Here is a 27640-nt window from a genome sequence, read left to right as displayed (position 1 = left end):
TATAAATTCATAAATCCACAATAACAGTTTCAGAAATGCGCACGTGTTTCACAAATATAATTTTAGGTACACTTTACGAATCACAGAATATGCATCTGCAAAACGCTTCTTATTTGTGAATCCCTCTATATTTGTGAGAGAAATGCCTGCAGTGAATTGTGAGACTCTTCTAAAGTGCCCGCACGCACATTGCATGTGCCTGTCTCTGAGCAGAGCAGATGGCTCTTGGCTTCATGATTGCGGGGATGTGAGGGTTGTTTGGTAAAGTGTGCACAACCGAGGAGACTTCGGACCGCAGTCCTTGTTCTGCGTGAGCGGGCTGCCGCCCGGACTCAGAAGAACCATGTAGATTTGTATCTCCAGACAGAGAAAAGGCTTTGGGACACAATCGTGCACACAATCATGTGAATTTGTGTTACCAGTCGGGTCCAGACAAAATAAAGGCTGATGGTTATTCCAGTTTAAGTTGATCCACGGCTGTCTGTTATTTAGCACGGCTAATGTTGTTAGCACGTATGTATTAACCTAATCCAAACCCTTCTTCGGTGACAGTTCGGCCAAAAAAAAAAACTGTGCGCACGGATTAAATAAAAAACTATAAGCGAACATGCACTTAGTAATAATCATAACAATAATAAAAGTATGTTTAGAAGATTATCTCCATGTGTCCGACCTTTGTTTGTTTACATAGGAACTTCCAGGTTCTTCCGTTAGGAATCACTGGAATCACTATCATACACGTCATCGGACCAACGGACAGCCAATCAAATAGTGTGACGTCATCATTAGTCGCAGACCACCGAACACAGCCAGCGACTAATGATGACGTCACAGTATTTGATTGGCTGTACGTTGGTCCGATGGCGTGTACGATAGTGATTGGTCTGGATAAATCCATAGAGGAAGAGAAGTCCTGATGTAAACAAACTAAGCTCCGATAGACACAGGGAGATGATCTTCTAAACAAGATTTTATTCTTGTTATGATTATTACTAAGTGCATGTTCGCTTAGAGTTTTTTTAATCCGTGCACACAGTGCTTGTTTTTGGCCGAACTGAAACGCAAGACGGGTTAGGAATAAGTTAATACATACGTGCTAACAACTTTAGCCGTGCTAAAAACACATTTAGCTGTGGATCAACTTAAACTTGAATAACCATCAGCCTTTATTTTGTCTGGACCCGACTGGTAACACAAATTCACATGATTTATTTTTTTTTGCACGGTTTTTCAGGGCTGTTCTTTCAAAAGCTGCCCCCCCTGTCCCAAAGCCCACCCCTAGTCTGGAGAGATACAAATCTCCCAGGAGACACGGTTCTTCTGAGTCCCGCAGCCCGCTCATGCAGAACATGGAAACGGACTGGGTCCGAAGTCTCCTCTGTTGCACACAATGTGATAAAGCATCCTCACATGCATGCAAACACAGAGCTCAAAGTCTATCTGCTCTGCTCAGAGACGTGCACATGCAATGTACGTGCACGCACGATTGCGCAACAGCAAGAGCACAATAATTAATTAATCTGTGCGCACCGTATATAAATGCGTGCTCACGGTTTACTAATCTGTGCACACGGTTTATCAGATTTTTTTTCATTTTAACCACTGGCACCCGGCGGGCTCCATACAATCCTATGAATCTTTGTATCATTCTTTCATCCATTTTTCAAATTAAAACCAATGATAAAAAGCAGCAAAAAAACTGCTTTATTTAATGATTAATTTCTGAACAACAGAAAAAAAATATATATTAATTTTTTTTCAAATTTACGATTTGAAATATTGTGAAAGTTTAACCTAAGTCTTTTGTGTTTTCATCTGAGAAACAAATTTCACCCAGCAGTTGTTTGGTGTTAAGTTTTATTGTGAATGGTTCGCTGCTTGTGTTCGTTTAGTTATCTGTCATAAGGGAATAGATACTTTTTTGTGTTTATTTTGCAACAGTAAAGTGATAACTCTGAGGTCTGAAGATATGACAACTGAAAATACTTCCATCATTTTCCAGGTATGAATCAATTCTAATAATTTTTCAGTCACATGCCTTTGACGATGTTAGATGTTAATTGTGCTACTTTGACCTGATAACCGATGATATCCCAAACTGACGCAGGCAAAAAAAGGATAGTGTCTAATGGATGATCTGATTGGGAATTGAACTGTTTGGACACAATTAACTGTTCCTGTCACGAAGTCTCGGGTGGAAACATGACACAAAAAGCTTGGGCCGCTGCCTCACCGAGGCCGGTCCAAGACCAGAATTTCTGTCCCTGTTGTGGAATAAAGCTGTTTTTTGTCAGAAAGCATTAAAAGCAGATGGATGTTCCCAGTGTTTTTTCCTCTGGGGCTGGTGAGGGTGTATCTTTCATGTTTGTCATTGTTGTTTGCATTTTTTTTTTCACATATTCATCGTTAATTAACAAAGGGAAGGGGGAATGCTCACTGCCACAAATTGTATTATTTAACTACCGTAATTTCCGGACTACAAGCCGCTACTTTTTTTCTGCGCTTACAGCCCTGCGGCTTATTCAGTGACGCGGCTAATTTATGGATTTAATTGGCGGCCGCCATGTACGTACTTTCGAACTCAGTGAATAGTTTGAATTCTCTATCTAACACCAAGCACGAGGCATTTATATTCAACACACCTCTAAGCAGCCAAACAGCATGGACTTGACTTCAGGTCTTAGACACTTCAGTCATGGTTCAACAAAATGAAACACGCATGCCCGGCCGCATCCCAGAATCCTTTGGTGCCATTAGACCCAACGTGCACGTGATCGCCGCTACATTATGATGAAGCTTTCAAATTAAAAGCAATCGTTAAAAGCAGCGTAAAAAAGTCCACCGTCACCAACGGGTTTGGAAAAGCCGGTTTGCAGCGTGACGGAGAGAACAGCGCATGGAGTGAATTTACACTCCATTTACGGTTTCTAAGGAAACCGTAAAAGCGGAATTTTGCTTTGAAAAGCTCACAGCCTCCGTGTGAGCTGGAGACATTTTCTCCTGCTGATTGAGCTGCGGGGCCGATGGCAGTCTGATGGCTCCCACACGTAACAACGCATCCGCCCCTCATACGCAAAACGTACAGTATTAAGTCCGATTGCTTTGCACAGAAACGATTTGCTCCATCCACCGGCCCAACGGGGACGAAGTGCTCCTCCTTGAAGCTGCCCTGGCCAGAGGTGTCGGAGTAGATAGGAAGGGGAGACAAGAAGCGCGGGGCGGGAGCGGAGCGCAGAGGCGTCCGCGGAGTGCAGAGGCTTCTGAATTCTGACGCACGCGCCGCACTGAGGCGCGCGTATCGCGCTGAGGCGCGCGCTTTTCAGTCGCCGCTGCTTTATTTTACCGTTGTGTTTTCTAACCAGTCCTGTTACTCCCATAACGCTGCTGCGACACAAGCGGAAGGAGAGCTTTTCCCGTTTACCCCTCCATGCACTGCTGCTACTTGCTCATTCTTAAACACGTACAACAGAATGGCGAGCCGGGCGTTGGCCCCGCCTTTAGCCCCTAAGACTCATGGGAAATGTGGAATCGCGGATGTAAATTTCCTCATTATAACTGAGGGATGTAATGTTGATTATATGTTACTGTTTGTAATTTTATGTTAGATACCTAGATTGTCAATAAGTAAAAAAAAATGAAATAAAAACACCATAACTGAGGGACTTGTGAACAGAATATAGGTCCATGCTGTTTGACAGATGTCGATACACCCAAATACGTGACCCAGGCAAAACTGGCACCACCCACAATGTGCTAATAAATTGCACTCACTCTGGGATGCTGGGCGTGATCTGTCAGGATGACAATATCGGCTAACACATGCGCGGCTTGTACTCTGACACGGCTTGTGTATGTATAAAAGCAGTCAAACACGTGAAAATGGGTGGGTGCGGCTTGTAATCGGGTGCGCTTTGTAGTCCGGAATTTACAGTACATCTTACGGTGGCCCTGAAGTGCAAACCATTCAACAAATCACTCGATACAAAAACATTTTTAAGATCACAGCAACAATTTAAAAAGCGTATTACATTTTAGAAAACAAAACAAAATTTCAGAAACCAAAACATAAAAAAGAAAAAAGAAAAAAAAGAAAAAAAGATTTCAGAAAACAAAATTAATTTCCAGAAAAAAAAGAAATATTACAAAATGAAAACATTTCAGAAAAACAATTAATTTCCAGAAAACAAAATGAAATAAAAAAAATGAAAACATTTCAGAAAAACAAAATGAAATATTAAAAAATGAAAAACATTTCAGAAAAAAATGAAATATTAAAAAATGAAAAACATTTCAGAACACAGAATGAATTTCCAGAAAACAAAACGAAATCTTCAAAAATGAAAAACATTTCCAAACCGGAAGAAGTAGGTACTATGGGACAACGCTGATTGGATGATGATGTTTGTCAATCATTTGAACTGAAAAGTATTTTAAATGAAGCGATACCGGATTTTATCGTCCAAACAACAATGTACTATAATAATCCACGTATTTCCCATTTACATATTAAATCAAAAATGCAGCAAACAGATAATGAAGGTTTAAATTATTTTTTGAATATTTCGTCTGAAGTAGAACGGTCACCCGGAAGTAGTTTGTGTGGATGACGTCCGTTCTGCAGGTAAACAAAGAAAGGGACGGTAAAACGTTAACATAAACGTTAATCTTTGAATATTTAGCGGATGTGATGACAGAACGCACGCAGAAATATCAACACCAACCAGGTTTACAAATGTTTCAAAATGTCGTGAGAGGATTCTGTCTAAAGCAGCAGCTGTGAAGAAACGGGTGTTAAAGACGGCGCACATCATCAGGAAATGCAGTCCCGCCATCCACAGATAAGGTATGGAGGCACATTTGTTTGATGTAATAAATGTAGCGTTAAACGTGATTTCTAGGTGGGTGTTTACAGACAGATCCAAGATCCTTCAGTCATACGTTAATGACAGGTTACCTCATCAGCTGGAGAGGGGGGGTCACGTGGGCAGGATTCTCAGACAGGTGTACCAGCCGCATAAATCAGCAAAGCTGTCAGGTAAACTGCAGCAGTTTGTGTCTCAGAATAACATTTATGAATGCTTCTTATTCACACTATTAAGATCTCTGACTTTAGAGTGTGTCAGTGCACAGAAACATGACAGTAAATGACTGGATGTGCACATCATCAGACACGTCCAGGTGTGTAACTAAAGGTGGCAAAGTCTGTAGTGTAAAATAAATCTTTAAAAAAAACGTTTTAGTCTTTCAGGCAGAGGAGGAATACCAAATTGTTTTAGAATGTATTTTTTATAAGACTGAAATAATGTATTTTATTCTGAGTTTGGTGTTTTGACCCCTTCCTAATGAATTTCTGGTTTAACCCATTTTCTCCTCATTTTGATGAACTCAACTTTTTCCTGAATGAAAGATGAACGGCAGCCGATGTTTTTCTGTCAGGGATTTTTAATTTATCTCTGTCAGGGATTTCAATGGAGCTGGAGTCCAGTGCAGAGGAAGCTGCAAGCATGTACGAGCAGGAACTGGGGTCCCTTACCTGTGCATCTTCCTCTGGATGTGATGCTGAGCAGCAATGTGGAATAAACTTCCCTGACATGACTCTTTTTGATATAGTTGTTAAGCACAAACAGACTTTCCCAGATGCATTTTTTCCTCTAATAAATGTGACTGACAGGTACGCTGAGTAAATGCTGATTGTAAGCGCAACATTTGATTGACTGCATGAAGAAGCCCATAAAGGAAAATCCACAACTGTTTCTTTGTTTCTGTTACTGAATAACGTATTCATATTAAGTTTTCAATAAATATACTGCATTGCTATGAAACAAATTTGTTTATTTTCATATCCATTATTACCACATCAGCATTCAGTTTTTTCATTGACAAAGAAACATTTCTAAACAACAGCTTTGAAAATCAAACATCATCTTTGTTAATAAAGCTTTAAAACCTAAAATGGTAAACATGGAAAAACTCCTAAATGAAGCAAGTCTAATATGAACATTTTAAACTGGAGTTTTGCTTAAAGGAACATTAAGTTGTTTGGAGTTGTACAAGTGTTTGATGCGATTCCTCATAGATGTGATTTCCAGATCATCAGCCCGACGCTAAAGCCAGGAATTGTGCTTCGTCTTTCACTCCCCACTGCATCATTTACAACTAATCAGGCTTATGCAGCAGGTTAAAGACTTTTTTTTAAAGGACCTGCAATTTAAAAAAAAAAAAAAATAGATATTAAGGTTAAATAATATTTATTGATTACATTTCACATAAATCATGGTGACTTGCCTGTACACTGCACAATGATATCAATGACTTTAGTCTTCTTGTATTCCCATGTAGAGCTGCCATCTGTTCTTCTGCAGCACAAACCTTTCTGGAACTTCGCTTTGAGAAACTTCCCCTGCAGAAATATCACATGTTAATTCAATTAAGTATTTTATAAACTTTAAAGTTCATTTTAAGTTTCAGTATATGTGTATATGCATGGTTCAAAAATATACAATGCACTTAAATATTATTTCCCATAAGAACTTGTTTACTGATTTCAGTCTTAAAGTCGATTTTTAGCAACACTGATGCCATATAATTACTGTAATTACTGTATAAATCACAGAATCAGGCTGGCTCGGAGCTTTTTCTCTCATGTTGTCACCGAAAACGGGAACGGCTATCACGGCTATCAGACGGTTCGTCTCATCGGGTTCCTTTTGCGCATGCGCAAGATAAAAAGAAATTATCTTCTCAAAGCAGCACTTTAACATCCTAAAATTAACATCCTTAGAGACATGTGACTGACAAAAGAAAAGATCACAGAATTGATTCTTACCTAAAGATGATTGACAGCGTGAACCTCGCAGCCGTAGACATTAGCGCACAGCGTTCAAAGTAAAAGTGCTCACAAACTACTTCCGGGTGACCGTGTGTCAGGCGAAATGTTAAAAAAATAATTTTAAAGTTCATTAACAGTTTGCTGCATTTTTTATTTGATATATAAATGGGAAATACGTGGATTATTATAGTACATTGTTGTTTGGACGATAAAATCCGGCATCGCTTCATTTAAAATACTTTTCAGTTCAAATGATTGACAAAAATCATCATCCAATCAGCGTTGTCCCATAGTACCTACTTCTTCCGGTTTGGAAATGTTTTTCATTTTTGAAGATTTCGTTTTGTTTTCTGGAAATTCATTCTGTGTTCTGAAATGTTTTTCATTTTTTAATATTTCATTTTTTTTCTTGAATTTTTTTTTCTTTTCTGAAATGTTTTTCATTTTTTAATATTTCATTTTTTTTCTGGATTTTTTTTCTGAAATATTTTCATTTTTTAATATTTCTTTTTTTTCCTGGAAATTAATTTTGTTTTCTGAAATGTTTTTTTTTTTGTCATTTTTGTTTTTCAAGTTTTGGTTTCTGAAATTTTGTTTTGTTTTCTAAAATGTAATGCTGCTTTTTTAAAAAAAATTTTTTTTTTTTAATTGTTGTGATCTTAAAAATGTTTTTGTATCGAGTGATTTGTTGAATGCTTTGCACTTCAGGGCCACCGTAACATCTAAACAAACACAAGGAAAAGAAAACACAGCACATCATTGTTAAATCATATTTCATTATTATTTGGAGAAATTAAAGGAGTGTGAAAGGATACAGGGAGAAGTTAATGCTTTATGTATAAGAGGACTCCCACAGCTGTCCAGTATTCTGCTCTGTATACAAAGTTGTAGCTACTAAACACAATAGGCTTGTTCAAATACTTTAGAAAATAATTATTAATTGTCCGTTGGCAAATTTTTCCACAACACCAGTTTTATATATATCACAATTTTTAAACGCTAAATTAAACAAATCGCCATGCTTTTCCTTACACAGACTGCTGTCATTGTTAACATTTGTCAGATAAATGCATCTAGACATTAAAGAAAAACACATTTAGAAACAACAGACCACAACAAGAATCAAGTTTCACATGCACAAGGGAGAAGAAGCCAGTGTGTCAGAAAACATCCACCACACTTCTCTTCTCAAAGGTTCTGCATCTCCTCGTGCTGCTTTTATTAAGAATTCAAGTGGGAGGTTACAATTTCAAGACACAGACAAAAGTTCAGTAGGGGGTGTCGTATAATGACCCATTTGGTGTATTCTGAGTTCAAACAGTATTCCTTTACAGTGTGTCGTAAAACCCCCTCATCCTTGCTGGGATGAGAAGCAGATGAACAAACACACAACTGTTTTCTAAAAAGGTAAAAAGGTCAATCTGAGTTAAAATTTAAACATACATTTAAACAAATACATTTAAACAATGATAATAATGAAACAATTTCCTTTACAACATTGAAGATGTGAAAAAACTGCAAACAATAATGACAGACATGAAGTTTAAACCCTTAGTAGCCCTGGAAAAAACACAAGGAACCTCCTTTTTAAGCTTTCTGACACAAACCAGCTATGTCGGCCAGAATTTGTATTCCTACGACAGGAAAACAAATTCTGGCAGGGATAACCACCATGGCACCACCCAGCAGCACACCTGTCAGCGCAGCCTGCATCACAGCCTGAAGCACTATGACCAGAACTTTCGTCAGGTATGTTTTTATCTTTTCATCATGTCATTATGCAGGATTCATATAATTTATTTACCACAGGTTTTGCTGACTTGTCTAAGTTTATAATTTTTATTTTTGTCATCTAGATCTTAATCAGTGAAGTTGGAGACCTACAACCAGTGGCACAAAAAAGTGGCCTCTTTTTTAAATGTGATACATAAGTGTGAACATAATAATCATTTCATCATTTGTTTTTTCTTGGAGGTTAAGAAATGTTTCATTAAAGAAAGCAGTTTGTTTTTGCTGTGTTTTTATTGTTGATTTTAATTTGAAAAACGGATGAAAAAATGATACAGGATTGGCTGAAAGCTATGGAGTCCCAAATTGTTCATAATTTAAAAAAATAAATAAATAATTTTGCAATCACACAATCAACCAATAAACCTCTCATAAATAAAGAAAAAGATCATGAAATTGGGAAAAACCTGCACACAGATTTTAAATTAGCCATTATTTTACTAAACATATTTCATTTTGCTTTAATAACCTGTTCATTATTTTAAAACAGCATTTTAAAATATTTATTTTTTAAAATGCTGTGACTATCGTATTTCATGCTCTGCTGTAAACCGTGCAATGGGGGTAGCATGGCATTTCTAAAGCGCGGCTTGCTCCATGGGAAGCGTGTGCTACAGGAAAACACTGCTGGCCTAGTGGGCTTGGATTCATCAGGTGGGAACTGCGGAGGCACGCAGGACGATTCGGGCCTCAATAAATGTTCGATTGCCCGTTCCGCATATCAGTCAAGTCATGTACTTCTTGTTGGGGATTTTAAAACGCTAATGGATTTTTTAGAAGTATTTTTTTTTGGTTATTTATCTTTGCTGGCCAGCGATCTACCCTTATGTCCTTGAAGATCAACGGTAGATCGCAATTTACGTAATGAGCACCCCTGATTTACAGTAATATAAAATGTGATCACCTGGAGGCAGAATTAGGACATCTAGATTCATTCTGTCATGTTTGAATTTTATTTTACAGTTAGATGACAATAAAGAGATTTTCACACCATTTATAAATTACTTTAATGCAATTTCATTATCAAATCAGGAAAAAAGTTCAAAAAGTAAAATAGCCAAGGTATTTTGTGTGTGAAAATAGTGTTACAATTTGTCTGGTAAAAAATATTTTTGGCTGATAGATTTTTCTTTATCAAACAGCTGACTTGGCTGGTGTCTCAAAAATTAATATCTTTCCCTGTGTGGAGATATTAAAGTTATTTAAAATTCGACAAGTAGCAGCGTAACATGCACTGCTAATTGTGCAAAGGCACGTTCCTTCTAAATAGTTTGGGACGTTGGCCTTCAGAAGCACTCCCATCTGCACTATTAGGATTTATGGACATAAATTAATCTTAGCAGGATAGTAGCAATGCCACAGTGTGTCAGAATTCAATTTAAATAGTTTGAATTATGTACAGACCAGTGACGTGCGGTGAGGTTAATGGCTGGTGAGGCACTGACGTCATCAGTCAGATTTACAAACATATGAACCATACTGAGTAACTTATTTGATTGACAACAATTAATGTGTTTTGTTTAAAATATCATTTCAACATGTTTTTTTCCCTATACAAACTGCAGCATAGAAAAAAGCACAAACGTTATTATCGTCTTACCTTTACTTGTAAATAAAGTCCATACGCCGCTCCTTCTGAAGAAAATGACTTGCCGCTTGCTATCACTTCTTCTAGTATTTTTTAGCGTCATAATCTCAGGGCTCACCGGCGCCCCCTAACATGAGGCACGAGAATGTCTGGCCTCACCCAGCGGCTTTTTCGCCGGCGTTTAGCGCTCAGCACAAGAAACACGTCCCTCACATACAGTTATTTATAAAAACAAACACTGTACATCATATACATCTGCTAAATTATGTAAACTCAGCTCATATAGTACAAGTGATTGAACCGGTGATTGAAAGGTATTGCGCAATCCAAGGTGAGGCTCAGCGGGCTGGTGCCTCATCGCACGTCACTTTTTAGTATCTGAACGGCAAATGCGGAAATTCAGCGATTTTGAAAAGAAAAAACACCCAAAAATGGTACATTTAAATGGGAAATGACTGCAAAGCACAAATTACTGATTAAATATAATAATTGAATTTATTTTTTCTCTTTTCTTCCCATAATGACAGGTGAGGCACAGCCTCACCTGCCTCTCCTGACTGCACGTCACTGGTACAGACGGATCGTCATGCCAGTAGTCTTGTACTGCTTTAGGGTTTAAAGGGGAGAAAAAGCTTATTTAAAGCAAATCGTCTTTTTCCTCCAATGACTGAGGAAACGACTTCAAAGAGTTCAATAATTTAGCCTAGTTGTATATGTGTATCAGGGAATCTAGCCACAGGGGTTGCAAGCCAGTTACTTCTGTGCCGGTCCCAAGCCCGGATAAATAGAGAGGGTTGCGTCAGGAAGGGCATCCGGCGTAAAAAATTGCCAAAATAACCATGCGAATCATCCACAACACTTTAGACATACCGGATCGGTCGAGGCCCGGGTTAACAACGACCGCCACCGATGCTGTTAACCTACAGGGTGTCGGTGGAAATTTGACTACTGTTGGTCGAAGAAAGAGGGGAGGCAGAAGGGTCCGTGGCCAGAGAGAGAAGGGAAAAGGCAGGAACATAGGTTTGAGAATAGGGACTCTTAACGTTGGCACAATGACAGGGAAAGGCAGAGAGCTGGCAGACATGATGGAGAGAAGGAAGGTAGATGTACTGTGTGTGCAGGAGACAAGGTGGAAGGGCAGCAAGGCACGTAGTATTGGAGGAGGATACAAACTGTTCTATCATGGTGTTGATAGGAAGAGAAATGGGGTAGGAGTGATTCTGAAGGGGGAGTTTGTAAACAGTGTTCTAGAGGTGAAAAGAGTCTCAGACAGGATGATGAGCCTAAAGTTAGAAATTGAAGGGGTGATGGTGAATGTAGTCAGTGGGTATGCGCCACAGGTTGGCTGTGAGTTAGAAGTGAAGGAGAGATTCTGGAGTGAGTTGGATGAGGTCATAGAGAGCATCCCCAGAGGAGAGAGAGTTGTTATTGGAGCAGACTTTAATGGGCATGTTGGTGAGGGCAACAGAGGTGATGAGGAGGTGATGGGCAGGTTTGGTGTGAAGGAAAGGAATCTGGAGGGACAGATGGTGGTGGACTTTGCAAAGAGGATGGAAATGGCGGTAGTCAACACTTACTTCCAGAAGAGAGAGGAACATAGAGTGACATACAGAAGTGGAGGTAGGAGTACTCAGGTGGACTAGATCCTATGCAGACGAGGTCATTTGAGAGAGGCTATTGACTGGAAAGTGGTGGTAGGAGAGAGTGTAGCCAGACAGCACCGCATGGTGGTGTGTAAGATGACTCTGGAGGTCAGGAAGAAAAAGAGAGGGAAAACAGAAAAGAAGACCAAGTGGTGGAAGCTACAGAATGAAGAAACTTGTGAGGAATTTAGGCAGAAGTTGAGACAGGTCCTGGGTGGTCAGGATGAGCTTCCAGATGACTGGGAAACTACAGCAGAGATTATAAGGGAAACAGGTAGGAAGGTGCTAGGTGTGTCATCTGGAAAGAGGAAAGATGGTAAAGAGACTTGGTGGTGGAATGAGGAAGTACAGGAATGCGTCCAGAGGAAGAGGTTGGCTAAAAGGAAGTGGGATGTAGAAAGGACTGAGGAAGGTAGACAGGAGTACAAGGAAGCGCAGCGTAGAGTGAAGAGAGAGGTGGCAAAGGCCAAACAGAAAGCTTACGATGAGCTATATGACAGGCTAGACACAAAGGAAGGAGAGAAGGACTTGTACAGGCTAGCCAGACAGAGAGACAGAGATGGGAAGGACGTGCAACAGATAAGGGTGATTAAGGACAGAGATGGAAAGGTGCTAACAACCCAGGAGAGTGTACAGAAAAGATGGAAGGAGTATTTTGAGGAGCTGACGAACGAGGAAAATGACAGGGAAAGAAGGGAGGAAGATGTGGTTGTTGTGGAGCAGGAAGTAGCAGAGATTGGAAAGGATGAGGTTAGAAAGGCTCTGAAAAGGATGAAGAGCGGAAAGGCCGTTGGTCCTGATGACCTACCTGTGGAGGTATGGAAGTGCTTAGGAGAGACAGCAGTGGAATTTCTAACGAGTTTGTTCAATAGGATTCTAGAGAGTGAGAAGATGCCTGAGGAATGGAGGAGAAGCGTTCTGGTCCCGATCTTTAAGAACAAGGGTGACACGCAGAACTGCAGCAACTATAGAGGAATAAAGTTGATGAGCCACACAATGAAGCGGTGGGAAAGAGTAGTGGAAGCCAGGCTTAGGAAAGAGGTGGAGATTTGTGAGCAGCAGTATGGTTTCATGCCCCGTAAGAGCACCACTGATGCCATTTTTGCTTTGAGAATGTTGATGGAAAAGTACAGAGATGGTCAGAAGGAGCTGCATTGTGTGTTCGTAGATTTAGAGAAGGCGTATGACAGGGTGCCGAGGGAGGAGCTGTGGTACTGTATGAGGTCGTCTGGAGTGGCAGAGAAGTATGTCAGAGTAGTTCAGGACATGTATGAGAGAAGTATGACGGTGGTGAGATGTGCTGTAGGTCAGACAGAGGAGTTCAAGGTGGAGGTGGGACTACACCAAGGATCAGCTTTGAGTCCTTTTTTGTTTGCTATGCTGATGGACAGGCTGACAGACGAGGTAAGACAGGAATCTCCCTGGACAATGATGTTTGCGGATGACATCGTAATTTGCAGTGAGAGTAGAGAGCAGGTGGAGGAACAGCTAGAGAGGTGGAGGTTTGCTCTGGAAAGAAGAGGCATGAAGGTCAGTCGTAGTAAGACAGAATACATGTGTCTGAACGAGAGGGATCAAGGTAGAAGCGTTAGGTTACAGGGGGCTGAGGTGAAGAAGGTGCAGGAGTTTAAGTACTTGGGGTCAACAGTTCAGTGTGATGGGGAGTGTGGAAAAGAGGTGAAGAGGCGAGTGCAGGCAGGTTGGAGCGGTTGGAGGAAAGTGTCAGGAGTGTTGTGTGACAGAAGAGTGTCAGCAAGACTCAAAGGAAAGGTGTACAAGACAGTGGTGAGACCAGCTCTGCTCTATGGGTTAGAGACGGTAGCAGTGAGACAGAGACAAGAGGCTGAGATGGAGGTAGCGGAGATGAAGATGTTGAGGTTCTCCTTAGGAGTGACCAGGTTAGACAGGATAAGGAACGAGTACATCAGAGGGACGGCTCATGTTGCCTGTGTTAGGGACAAAGTCAGAGAAGCCAGACTGAGATGGTTTGGACATGTTCAGAGGAGGGACAGTGGATATATTGGTAGAAGGATGTTGGAGATGGAGCTGCCTGGCAGGAGGGCAAGAGGACGGCCAAAGAGGAGATATATGGATGTCTTAACAGAGGACATGAAGTTGGCTAATGTTAGGGTAGAAGATGTCCATGACAGAGTGAGGTGGAAAACGATGATTCGCTGTGGCGACCCCTGATGGGAAAAGCCGAAAGAGAAAGAAGTATATGTGTATCAGGGAGAGTTGGTCTGTTTTTGATATATTTTAATGTTAGTTCAGCAGACACCAATTCCAGATTTGTAATCTTTAGTCTATAGTTCCATAAGAATCTGCCAGAGGTCTGTATGCTGGGATGAAGGATGAAACTTGTAGTTTGAAAACTGGTGACTGTTTGGACAACAACATAATCTCACCTTAATGGGGCTCACAGGTTGAATAATTCAAAATGCATGGTTGTCTTGATTAAAATGGTTTGCTTTTCAATGCAAAATTTGTAGCATCCAATGGAAAGTTTTTGTATTATGTTGAAAGCATTTTAAATTAATTAAGTTGGGATGTATTTATACTTGAAAATTCAATAAATTCGGACTGAGTCCGCATAGTTTGCTCTGGATTTAATCCTGTAATCCTGCACTTGTCACGGTGTTTGGAACGGCCTGAAACCAGTGATTTGGCACCCCCAGTAGCTGCATGTGCTCCTGTCGACCAAGAAAGTGCTGGAAAGGTGTATGAAGAAAAACGGGAGGGGTGGAGGGAATCACTTCAACCTCTCCCAAATTAAGTGACGAATGAACGGGGGAGGAGGGCACCACTAACAGCTGTATGTAACATTAGTGGCAACCCTTAGTATGTCATCACTCATGTATAACTCACTTAGGTTTTATTGTATAATTACTTCATAAATGTTGAATGAGCTGTGGTGGTTATGCAGCATTCCTCTACAATCTACTAATGAGACAAAAAACTTCTGATTAGTCATGACTTTAATAATCATTTGTCTCTACGGAGCCTGTGACCTGACATGGGTAAAAAATAATTAATTTGTTCTCACGTAGTAATATTTGGTTTCCACAAATACATTAACTCGTTCCCACGAAATAATTTACGTGAGAAGTCATTCATAAACACGGATGTGAACAATACTTGGATTTACAGCAGATACCTTCACATTTCTGTCTGTGTATGTCTTATGACAAGACACAGAGGATGCTTAGAAACCAGATTTATTTATTTTAAAAAGCTCTACAAAAGCATCGGTTATCCCGTCTCCATGTGTGGTTTCATTCACAGTCTCTCCCGGTGCACACTACGTCCTGGCGCAAAAGTAGCTTTCCGCCGCTACTTCCGTGTCTTTACATTAATTCAAGAGGGGAAAAATAAAAACAAGAATCAAACTAGGGGATCTATTTATTATTGTCTGATGATATTAAGAAAAATATTATAGGATTCAGGAGGCCCGAGCTGGCTGCTTCCCCATATTCTCTGTCTGCCAACCAGCTACCTGCCCGGATGCTGGCATAACAATCAAACAAGCTCTGCTGCCCGCCATAGTTTGTCCCGCTGCCTGAGATTGCTATGCCGGTCCGGTGGCAGACAGCGGCTCTCTGTCTCCAGCCAATCACTTCAGTATTATCAATGATTGATTGATTGATTGATTGATTGATTGATTGATTGATTTCAAGCATTATAGTCAAAGCGATGAAGAATTTACACTGATTTCTCAAACTCATTACAGAAATGATGAAATGCATAGATAAAAAAACAAAATAAATTAAAAAAAAAATCACATTTGCTTATTTAAATATAGTGATCATTAACTAAAGTCAAGTAGAGCTTGATTTATTGCTTGAAATGGAAGAAGCGAGCTTGTATAATCCCCCCCCCCCCCCCCCCCCCCCCACTGAGTTAATTCATTTAATAGCTTTACATAGTTTTTGTAATAATGTTTTGTGTATCATGTCGGGTAATTAGGCAATGGAATTTTCATAAACTTGTAGGTACATAAATATTTACCATTTACTACAACCAAAAAAACATAATTTAACCAGTCATAGCTAAAAATGTTCCAATCATAGTATTAAAGACAACAAGCATGTGCTGATTTTTCTTCTCTGAAGTAAAGATTAATATGTTTGATTGTTTAAGATGTCTTTTGTATCCACTTCTCAATTTTAATTGCAATTGAACATGGCTGTTTAATTCAGTTCAGTGCAACAAAATTCAGTTGTGACTCTAATGTGGGGGGGGAGGGGTGCCAGGGGAGGGTCTCGCCTGGGGAGTGATTCAGTATTTAATCTCTTTTAAGGTAATGAGGCTGCAGCGGGAGTTAATCAGGTTCAGAAAATGAATGGATGGAAAATCTTTTTATGTTTTAAGTTTTTTCTTACTGATTGTAATGGGGTTTAAAATCCTCCATTATGTCACATTATTTATTCTACAATGGCCATTTAGTTTCTCATTTGAGGCATCATACATTCAATCTATAAAATACAACAATAAACCCTTAACATAAAAACAACAGATTTCTGTTTTTGCATTTAAAGCCTTAGTCACATGGAGGGGGCTTGACCCATATGCACACACCCACATGCAGGTTTTTGGGTTGTCCGGGCTTGTGGAGGGTCATAGAAAGAAGCAGATACATCTTAAGGGGAGTGTAGCTGTGTCTTGAAGTTCCCTTGAGGCTTGTACGACCACCTAAAAGGAAAATTTGAAAATGGAACGCACGATTGTTGTGCATGTGGTAAGTGTATTCTGAAATATTTGATGTATGGGTGACTGTGTGGTACAGCCACACTGTAGTTGTTAGTATGGTGCGAGTGCTGGCCCTTTACTGACCCCGCACAAATGCTGCACAAGGTGTTTAAGTGTCTGTGGGACCCTTGTAGGATGCCCACAAAAACTCAGATTGTCTAATTTCCTAAATTCTAACAGACAGGTTGCACGCAAGGAGGGCATACTTATCATTGAACAGCACTAATAGGCTCCTTGATCCTGGGAGGTGTTGAAAAAAATGAATGATCTCACCTACTTCCACCTTACTTGCATGTTGTGTTTGCTAAAACCTGTTGCATTGCCTGTAGAAAAAATGGCCATGAACATTTGCACCGACGGAGGAGTGGTCTATGACCTAATTATTTCCAGGGGCATTCCATCTGCGTGCTTTGTACAGGTTTGCCTATTATTTCACCTCCAGGCTGCCCATATCCACCAGTTTTGAGTGAGGCCTCAGTGGGATTCAAAGGGATTTACACTGGCTCCTCAGATATTTGGCAGAGAGCTTTTAAAATAAACTAAAATGTATTTATAGAAAAGAACAATAATTTTCACAGATTTCAATTTGACAAAAACTAGTAGCTGGGTTGGATAGATGGCAAAAACTAAACCTCATATGTGTAATGTCTCTGTCCAGACATGTGTCTTCTCACAGCTGAACTGAATTAATGTTTTGTGACGGTATTGGGAAGACCTGGATGGAGAAAAGGAGGTTTAATCAAAACACAGAGATGAAAGTGTGGGAGGACTGGCTTGAAGGGGGGGGGGGGGGGGGGGGGACAAAGAGAAGAGGTGTGCATCCGTGCAGAACCTTCCTCGTTTCCTTTCATCAGGCATCACCGTGGAAACTAGCTCCTTGCTCTCTTTCTCTCCTCCTTTTGCAAAGAGGTAATATGAGAAAGAGGGAAAGACGTGGAGAGAGGAAGTAGCACAGTCCTTCAGACAGAGCTGTCAGAGGTGCTCTGAAGAAACAAGCTCTCCAATTTGCTCTGCTTTTTCAGCTTCCCTTTCTGCTGCCCCTTCACTCTCCCTGCATTTGTTATGCAGAAGGTATAACCATTTTGTTTTAAAATGTTTGACTGCTCATTTATAACCCTAACCCCTTGAACCACACGAAAGTGTTCCTCTTCCCAAATAAGACACCAACAGCAGTTGCTTGTGTTTTCTTTAGCATTAGAAACCAATATGATTGTAGAATAAATCAAATAAGCATGTAGTGACTGAACGCTTGGTAAGCGCCAAAACCCATAAAACACAGTATTAAGTGAATAGCTAACAAAGATTTATTGAAGGTGGCAGTACAGATAAGGCTCAGAAAGGTGGAGCATAGGAAGAGTAATAATTTTTATCGGACTTTAGAACTATGTAGAGTTGTAGTTTCATCACAACGAGTTGAAGTCCAGCAGCAAATGGTGGAGGTACATGGAGATAACGAATACAGGTAGATAGCATAAGACTCACAGCAACTTGATGATGTAAACCAAGCCTACGATAGCTTTTCAACCGTTAACGCAACGTGAATCAGCTAATCCTGAAGTGAGAAAAACTACTTTTTATTTCGGCTTTGCACCATTATGCGTGTTTGAAGTGTTGCATATAAATGCAAGGCTGCTTTTCTTTGCTTTAAAATCTACTGGAATTACATTAGTTGTGTAAATGGTTGAAGAGTAATGGTAGTTAAAAGATTGTAAATACTGGAACTAAAGCTCAGGTGTTATGGTGTTCACAACGGACATGTGATGCTAAATGCACTTTCTGGAAAATTTGCCCCATGATGTTCACAATAGACTGTCACTACTTGATAGTAACACAAGCCGCCATCTACAGTTGGAAAATGCTTGGTGCGAAATGTCAAAGTGGTGAAAATCTTGCGAATATTGCTCTAAGCTTTTTCTTACACAGCTCAATTCAGATAAGTGTAAGACTTGGTGTTGTGCCTTCATAGGAATAGTGCTATATAAATAAAGTTTGATTTAATTTTATATAATTCAGGCTGGCCACAAACCACAATTATTCATTTTGTCTTCTATGATCAAATTTCAAACAGTTGGTACTTTTTATGAATTTAAAGGAAAGCCATCTATACGTCACTACCAAATCTGAGTCCCTGATTGGTCACAGTTCAACCTGGTTTATGTTGTAGAAACTTGCAGTGCTGCACATAAATGCAACACTTGAACAGGAGCAGAGTGTTTGAGCGATTAAGATAAACAAACTTTTTTTTCATATCAGTGCATAGCTGCTTCCCTCTGCTTTTGAATCTATTTAAATTACGCTAATTGGACAAACAGTCGAAAAGTTATGGTAGTTCAAAGAGCATGTGTTATTCCATGTTGCTGGTGAAATCTCTGGTAGTAAAAGGGTTAATTTACAATCTGGTTCCAGAAGTTCGTTTATTCATTTATAATCCATTATAAATGTGATGGTGAATTTCATCTCTTCATTATCTACTTAAGATTTAGGCTGAACAAACAATGTGAATACCCTTTTGATTTCAGCTCTAGAAGGTCCTTACTGGACGTGCTCCAAATGAGTTTTTTCATACCTTATGTTTAGACATTTCAAGAAGAGCAATTCATGACTGCTCTAAAGGCTTCTTCTATGTTTCTACAGTAACTGGTTTTCCTGTTCTTCCTCCTTTATTCTGTTAGGATGATGTCCTGGTGCTTATAGTGTCTATGTGTTTGAAAGTCACGAACGAGGACAAACCTCTCATGGCCCCTCATGAGCCCACAGTGTTGTTTGTGTTTGTTTTTTAAACTTGTTTTGAGGCAACCCCCCCCAGCAGTGTTGTTGTAAGGGAACAACATTCATGCGCCAAACAAAACCAAAAAGGGTTTGTCATGCTTTACGTTCAGAATTATTCAAACATAAGTGACAGAAGTGGCACACAGGACCAAAAAAAAAGAAACATCAACAACAACAAAATGGTAAATCACATGACTCACATGAAGTAGGCCTGCTCACAAAAATACAATGTAACAACAATTTGCATGCTGGACTCTGGCCCCCATTTGCTTCATTCCTCGCTGTGATGGTAACTACAGTTTCCCTCAGGCAATGCTGTCCTTTATGAGGCAAATTACTGCTGATAAATGTTATTTGTGTGTTTAAATGTATGCCTCTCTGTTCTCCTGGTTGGCTCTTTGCTGTAATTCTGTAACCCTTGTGCTGTCCTAGGCACTTTAACATTGGGAGTTGGGTCATCTAGACCCATTAGACGGTGCGCTGAACCTTTTTTCTTCAATGATTTGTGAACCTCACTAGTGTCCATGGATTACATAAAATCTTTCCACCTTTATCCACCTTTGTCATGGTAGGGAGAATACGTCAATGTAAGGGAGGGGTCATCTAAGATAGCACAAGGGTTAAATTAACCTATGAAGCATGTTTTCAGACTGTGGTTTGCGAGAGAAAAATATGATTTCAGGGATATTTCCCTTGAAGATTTTCTAAAAATACTTGATTTCTTACTCAGTTTATACTTTCCCACAGCACTGTACCCATCTAACTTCTACAAAGTTGAATGGATAACTTTTTTGAAGTTAATTTAGTTATTAGACAGGGAAGTTTTTACCTTTTTTTTCAGAGTGTAAGTTGCTTTTTTTTTTTTTTTTGAGGTAAAGCAAAATGTCAGCAGCCAATCAGAATCGAGCATTCGCCCGAATAGAAAAATATTTTTTTAATACATTGTTGACATCTTCTTTTATATGTCCTCACTTTCCATTTAATAGTTAATATATTTCACACTTATCTAACGTTAATTTAGTGTTCAGACCTGACATAAAGCTGTACTGAAAAGCCATGAAGTGAGGAAAACAGTTATTAATTTGTGTATAAAAAAACGATAATTTGTTTAAAAATGTATAAAGGTTTTAGAAGGATTTTTACTGTTGCACAAAGTTAGGAAAACACCAAAATAGTTTCTGGAGTAGTCTCAGATGATATATGATTTAGTTTTGAATGTTTTATCAATAGGCAAAAAAAAAAAAAAATTGGATTCACAAGAACTGTTTTTTTTAAAAACCAACTGATCCTTAATAATGTTACAAGAACAGGCAGATGGCTGGATCCAAATGCAGCAGGTTTATTAGCTCAGCTAAAAGACCACAACGCTAAATCAGGGTCAGGCAGGCATCAGTGGCGAGACGGGGTAGTCAAGATCCAGGCAAGAGTCAGGGCAGGAAACTGAGTCAGAAACAGGGTCAGGAAACAGAAGATCATGTTCAAATACAAAGCTCTGTAATGAAGGCAGAGTCGCTAAAACAATTCTTCATACTGAGCTTCACTCAGTGCATTGCCTAAGTACGCTGTGGTTGATTGAATAAGTGAGAGTCAGGTGTGCGCCATCCAGGAAGGGGTTGCCGGGAGCTGTAGAGTGGCTAGAACTCTGGGGACGGCTCCTGCCTGTGATCAGAGGAAGAGACAGAGCTCTTACTTCTCTATATATTTTATTCTATTTTATTTTTTTGTCCATTTACTTTACATTCTCTGCAACCTGCGAAAGTGTACGCTCAGTGGCAGGGTCAAAATAGCCGAGCAGACCCACCAAGGCTGGAAACTGAACAGTACTGGAAAGGTACATGGGAGAAAGAGACGGCATATAACAGCAATGCCCAGTGCCCGGTCTCTCTGAGAAAAGAACATAGCAACCTCCCTGAACAGAACCCAGTAACCATCACTATGGCAGACATCCAAGAAAGAGTCTCAGATATGAAGGACTGGACAGCACTGGGCCCTGAAATGATACTGGCTACTGGCTAAAGAAACTGTCTGCACTCCACGAGTGCCTGGCAGCACAAGTAAACCAGTTGCTACGAGATGGGACTCACCCATAAAGGTTAATGGAAGGGCGAACAATCCTGAATCCAGAAGGAACCCGCAAAGGGTGCCGTCCCAACCAACTACCAGCCAATAACCTGTCTCGCTACAACATGGAGGCTCATGTCAGGTGTCATTGCAACCAAGATAAATAGGCATTTGGATCAATACATGAGACACGCACAGAAGGGCATTGGTAGAGATTCCAGAGGAGCCAAACACCAACTCCTGGTCGACAGAACAGTCGCTCAAGACTGTAAGTCACGACATACCAACCTGTGCACAGCCTCGATTTACTACAAGAGAGCCTATGACTCAATGCCACACATGAGCCTTAAAGACGTGTAAAACCACTGTTGCAGCCAAGGGCAAGCCACTGGCACAAGTGTCCATCAATTGTGGGATATACCAAGGTGACGCTCTGTCCCCACTGCTGTTAGGTCTGAACCCCTTTAGCCAAATTATTAACAAGACTGGCAATGGATACTGACTCAAAAATGGGGCCAACATCAGTCACCTCCTCTACATGGATGACATCAAGCTTCATGCTAAGAGCGAGTGTGACATTGACTCCCTGATCCTCACCACCAGGATCTACATTACTGATATCGTGATGTCATTCGGGCTTGAGAAATGGAGCCAGATAGTGACAAAGAGAGGCAAGGTAGTCCACACAGGAGGGGTCTCACTCCCAGAATGAACAATAGCAGACATTGAGGACAGTTACAAGTACCTTGGAATTACACAGGCAAATGGCAACCTGGAATAGGCAACAAGGAAAGCTGCAACAGCCAAATACCTCCAACGAGTAAGGCAAGTTCCGAGAAGCCAGCTCAATGGCAAGAACATGACCTAGGCAATAAACAGCTACGCACTGTCAGTTATCAGATACCCTTCAGGAATAATAAGATGGCCAAAGGAAGAGATACAGACCACAGATGTTAAAACACAAAAGCTCCTCACCATACATGGAGGGTTCCATACCAAATCCAGCACCCTGAGACTGTATGCTAGCTGCCAGGAAGGACGCCAAGGACTAGTGAGCGTGGAAGCCACTATACAAGATGAAACATCAAAGATCCATGAACATATCAAGCTCAAGGAGCCTACTGACAGTGTGCTCAGTGAATGTCTCAGGCAGTTGAGAGCAGAAGATATGGTGCTGGAGGACAGATCCTCATGGGAAGTCAAGTCTCTGCATGGGATGTACCACCGGACCATAACTGAAGTGGCTGAAGTCAAGAAGTCCTATCAATAGCTAGAAAGGGCTGGCCTACAGGACAGCACTGAAGCACTCATCCTGGCAGCTCAGGAGCAAGCCCTGAGCACCAGGCCGATAGAGGCTCAGATCTACCACACCAGACAAGACCCAAGGTGTAGGCTGTGCAAAGAGGTCCATGAAACAATCCAGCACTGCAGGGTGTAAGATGCTGGTGTCTCATTAAAGACACCGTGTTTGACATCCTCAACATACTTATTTATTTCAGTCAACAGACTACTGGTCACATCAGGCTGATTTGTCAATGACGCATTTACCTCCATCCTGGATGCAAGAAAGCGATATTTCTGTAGGATAGTCGGAGGGGATCTTGTTGCTGTTTGACTGGCCGTTGCAGTGGCAACATCATCCTGAGAAGCAGTGGGGTTATTCTGAGCAGTAGCCAGTTTTTGCACAAAAGACCGAGCTGCCCTCTCTAGTGGCACTGTGTCTGGTATTTGAAGAACCAGTGAAACGCTTGGATCCATTAGGCAGGCTGCTGCTGGTGTAGCATCAAACTGTGGGGAAAAAGGACTAAGAATGGAAGAAAAACGTTCTCGCAAAGACTTCAGCAGAACTTGTGCTAACTGCTTTCCAGTAGTAGTGGTCATCAGGTGTGCCTCAAGGTTGAGCAGACATGGCACTACTTGTGAGAGTGACTGGCTGTCATTCTGAAGTTGGTCTGTGTGAATGGCAAAGGGCTCAAGTAGCTTGACCAATTTCTCAAGCTTAGTCCAGTCGCTTGTGAGAAGGGTGTCAATGCTCAACTCCTCAAGTACTTGATTTAGTTCAGCTCTAATCTCCAGCAGTCTTCTCAGCATATCAAACGTGCTGTTCCAGCGTGTGCTACAATCCCGGACCAGAGTTTTGCCACACTTTTTGATTGAGGAAATCATCAGTGGCAAATGAAGCATTACAGCACTTACAAGGTGTCTTGCTCTTGTTATGAGTGAATCAGCATTTGGGTGCTTCATGGCATCTTTCAATGCGAGTTGAAGGGTGTGGGCAAAGCATGGCATCCTCTGGAACCTGTTCTCCCCATCATCTGGCAGGTCAAGTTCTTTGCAAAGAAGGATGAGAAAACAAATAATTAGTTAATATAAACATAAATTGTAAAATGTACAAATAGTACAATGTATAGTAAAAAAGTGTAGTACAATGGACGGTCATTTTACAAATCATAGTGATTACTAGGGCTGCACAAGTAATCTTAAAACAAGTTTACAATTACAAGTAAAACTGTCCCTTTGTGCTTATATCTGTGAATTTCGGCAGTTTTTAAGCACTAAAATAATTGGTAAATCAGCCTAATATTGATACATTTGTTAATTATTTTGGATTTTATTTTACCAACAACAATTCACATAATTATTTGTTATTTACTTTATATAATTTAGTTTTGGATGTTTATAATGTATCATAAAGCTTCACAAAAAGTTGTAAAACATTTCACAACTATATATATATATATATATATATATATATATATATATATATATATATATATATATATATATATAAAATCAGCAAACGCAGCATAATGCATGACGCTGATTTGAACTCTAAGAACTATGTGCCGTCATTTGTGTATAGTGTTTGTACTATAATCTTTTACCAAAACAATTTGTATTTATTGTACATTTGTATCCCTTTTGTTGTTTTTGTTATCTGCTGTATACACCCTGGGTCTAAAAGTAACGTAATTTCAATTTCGTAAAAGCTGACTTTGATAATATGCCTCAGCAAATGCATAACTGTTGCTAATAAGCATATATTTTATATTTTTAAAGTTTTTTTTATTTTAACATTTTAACTCATTTTTTTAAGAATACATTTTATTTTATACAACACTTAAGAAACTGCTGACCTACATTGTTCTAAAAATTAAGAGGTGGAGGTTTGCTCTGGAAAGAAGAGGCATGAAGGTCAGTCATAGTAAGACAGAATACATGTGTCTGAACGAGAGGGATCAAGGTAGAAGCGTTAGGTTACAGGGGGCTGAGGTGAAGAAGGTGCAGGAGTTTAAGTACTTGGGGTCAACAGTTCAGTGTGATGGGGAGTGTGGAAAAGAGGTGAAGAGGCAAGTGCAGGCAGGTTGGAGCGGGTGGAGGAAAGTGTCAGGAGTGTTGTGTGACAGAAGAGTGTCAGCAAGACTCAAAGGAAAGGTGTACAAGACAGTGGTGAGACCAGCTCTGCTCTATGGGTTAGAGACGGTAGCAGTGAGACAGAGACAAGAGGCTGAGATGGAGGTAGCGGAGATGAAGATGTTGAGGTTCTCCTTAGGAGTGACCAGGTTAGACAGGATAAGGAACGAGTACATCAGAGGGACGGCTCATGTTGCCTGTGTTAGGGACAAAGTCAGAGAAGCCAGACTGAGATGGTTTGGACATGTTCAGAGGAGGGATAGTGGATATATTGGTAGAAGGATGTTGGAGATGGAGCTGCCTGGCAGGAGGGCAAGAGGACGGCCAAAGAGGAGATACATGGATGTCTTGACAGAGGACATGAAGTTGGCTAATGTTAGGGTAGAAGATGTTCATGATAGAGTGAGGTGGAAAAGGATGATTCGCTGTGGCGACCCCTGATGGGAAAAGCCGAAAGAGAAAGAAGACCAAAGCATCTTCTCGTTTTTGATGTTCATGCGTATTTACTAGCCAGCAGCTATTTGGTCGGCGGTAAAAACAGTCCATTATGGATGCCGTATTAGGTTCCTTTCTCGTGTTAACGTTACCTGCTCTCGCTTCTTTTTCGGGGGAGGGTGGGCAACAGGCTAGCTTGTCTAGGTACTGTTGATTTGCGTTTTTGTGTGGGCTTTTTAAATGTACTTTTAGATTTGTAGGGTTTTTCCCTTTGAGGAGCGTTCCACAAATTTTGTCTCCTGCTTCGACTACAAGGCACTTACTTTTGTTTTCGACGCTGTCATAGTCAAAAAAGTCCCAAATAGGACTCTCCCGCTTTCTCCCAACTTTTAATGCAGCCATCACGCTCATGTAAATGTCTATGACCACGCTAGCCGGCAGTGTCTGACAGACATCATGTGACGTCACAGACAACGTGATGCCGTAGGGATCAAATACACAGTAAAACTAGCAGCGTGAAGTATAGATTTTATTTCAACCCAAAAGACTTATGTATTAACAAAGACGAAAACGAAGGATTTTTTGGGGTTAATATTAGTTAGTTTCAGTTCGTTTTATACACACAACAAACAGTTTTAGTTAGTTTTCGTTTTTTTAAAAACTCTCGTTTTTATTTTTATTTCAGTTAACGAAAATGTTTTTTCAGTTTTAGTTTTAGTTTTTTCGTTCGTTTTCGTTAACTATAATAACCTTGGTTGAAACACAATAAAATGATCACTTTTTGAATCAAAATTTCCCCCCGAAAAGTTGGCAGAATTCTGGAGGCTACCATTTAAGATGAGCTTGATGAAGCTCTCTAATTCTCTCAGGAGTTTAACTCCCAAACCTCTTTCAGCCAGCATTTTCTCCGTCTTGGTTTGCCTCTCTGAGCTCCCCCTCTCTCAATACTGCTCTCTTTCATGGCCCCCATGGTGATGACTAAGTCAGAATGGGACAGAATATTGGGATGGAAGCTTCATTCGGCTTGGTCACACATGCTCATGGCACACAAAACAGGCCATGAAAAGCTTTGAACGCCAGGCACGCCGGGAAATGTGTGTGCGTAAATGAGGATGAGTCACTCTTCATGGCACACAGCATGATCGTAAGAGACTGCATCCTAGTCAATACAAGCGACTACACACATGCATGTTTGAAGATATTCATGTATCATTTGAATAGGCTGGATTCAATTTGAATTTGGGATGCGTGTGGTTAAATGGCTGCCTGTTCTTTCAGCAGCATCTATGTGTTTCACGTTTTCCACATGAAACTTGAATGTTTACAGCCCATCCCTCTCATTCTAGCCTGCACAATATACCACAAATTTATCGTTATCGCGAGATCACGCCTTGCAGTATGCACATCGCAGAAGACAGCAAAAATTGCAATAAATGGTTACCTTAAATCTGTTTGAACAATCTTTTGGAGTATTTAACTAATAAAATAAATCCCTTTATGCATTTGACCAATCGTATGGACCCTTTAACGTTGTTAACCAATCAGATGGAGACCTTTTATGTTCCCCTCCTATGTCAACGAAGGTCATTTGAAGTGAAATTCTTAAACTGTTGCAATGAAATGGGAATTATGTTTTTGATTGTTTTGCTATTTGTTTATATACCGCGAATTATATCATACTCATATCGCATATTGCAAGTTTTCCTCATATCATGCAGCCCTACTCTAGCGGGGATTTTATATGCTGTCATGTTCTCATATATATTAGACATTCTTGTTCAGTGTCCTCATTTCACTATTAAATTTAATGAGGTCACATAATGTACAGATACAAAAACACTCTTGTGCCACACACTCTTGTTTCTTTTTGCTGTTCCTTTAGCTGTGGTTATAGTAATACTGTATTTTCTGAACTACATGGCACACTTGAAAGCCTTAATAAGTTTTTTTTTTTAAAACAGTGCGCTTTAAAATCTGGAAGGAGGATGTCCCAGGCCAGCGAGGGGGCAATAAAACTATGTGTGCTGCCATATCTGAGCGTGGTGTGGCCACTCACATCCCCAGTCTTGGCAATACAATACACAGAAGCTCCTCATCTTCTTAGACCGCCTTCATTTGGATTTCATCCCTGAAACTGAGAGAGATCTCGTAGGGTCTCACCTACCACTATATGTTATTGTATGGGACAATGTGAATTTCCACTGTGGCCCGCTCATCAGGGGCTTGTTCACTACTCATCCAAGAATGTTTATAGGGTTCCTACCACCTTACTCTCCTTTTCTCAATCCTATTGAGGAGTTTTTCTCCGCTTGGAGGTGGAGAGTGTATGAGCATCGGGCTCAAGATCAGAAGTCCCTGCTCCTTGCA

The 27640-nt window shown here is 40.4% G+C and overlaps 1 protein-coding gene and 1 long non-coding RNA gene across 3 annotated transcripts in view; one reads left to right on the top strand and one right to left on the bottom strand.

Moving 5' to 3' along the window:
• Positions 1 to 27640, top strand: part of cacng3b (calcium channel, voltage-dependent, gamma subunit 3b) — a 71606-nt gene that overhangs the window by 5295 nt on the left and 38671 nt on the right. The gene's annotated exons all lie outside the window — the stretch shown is intronic.
• Positions 5816 to 6913, bottom strand: LOC144994270 (uncharacterized). The gene is made up of 3 exons (XR_013657723.1): positions 6827 to 6913; positions 6286 to 6400; positions 5816 to 6201 (listed from the first exon to the last, which is right to left on the bottom strand). It is a non-coding gene; the product is annotated as an uncharacterized LOC144994270 (long non-coding RNA).

This window comes from Oryzias latipes, chromosome 8 (genome assembly GCF_053564925.1).
Source record: "Oryzias latipes strain Hd-rR chromosome 8, Olatipes_Hd-rR_3.1".
Classification (NCBI taxonomy): Eukaryota; Metazoa; Chordata; class Actinopteri; order Beloniformes; family Adrianichthyidae; genus Oryzias; species Oryzias latipes.
Note: the sequence above shows the minus strand (reverse complement) of the source record. Positions and strands in the feature narration are given on the sequence as shown.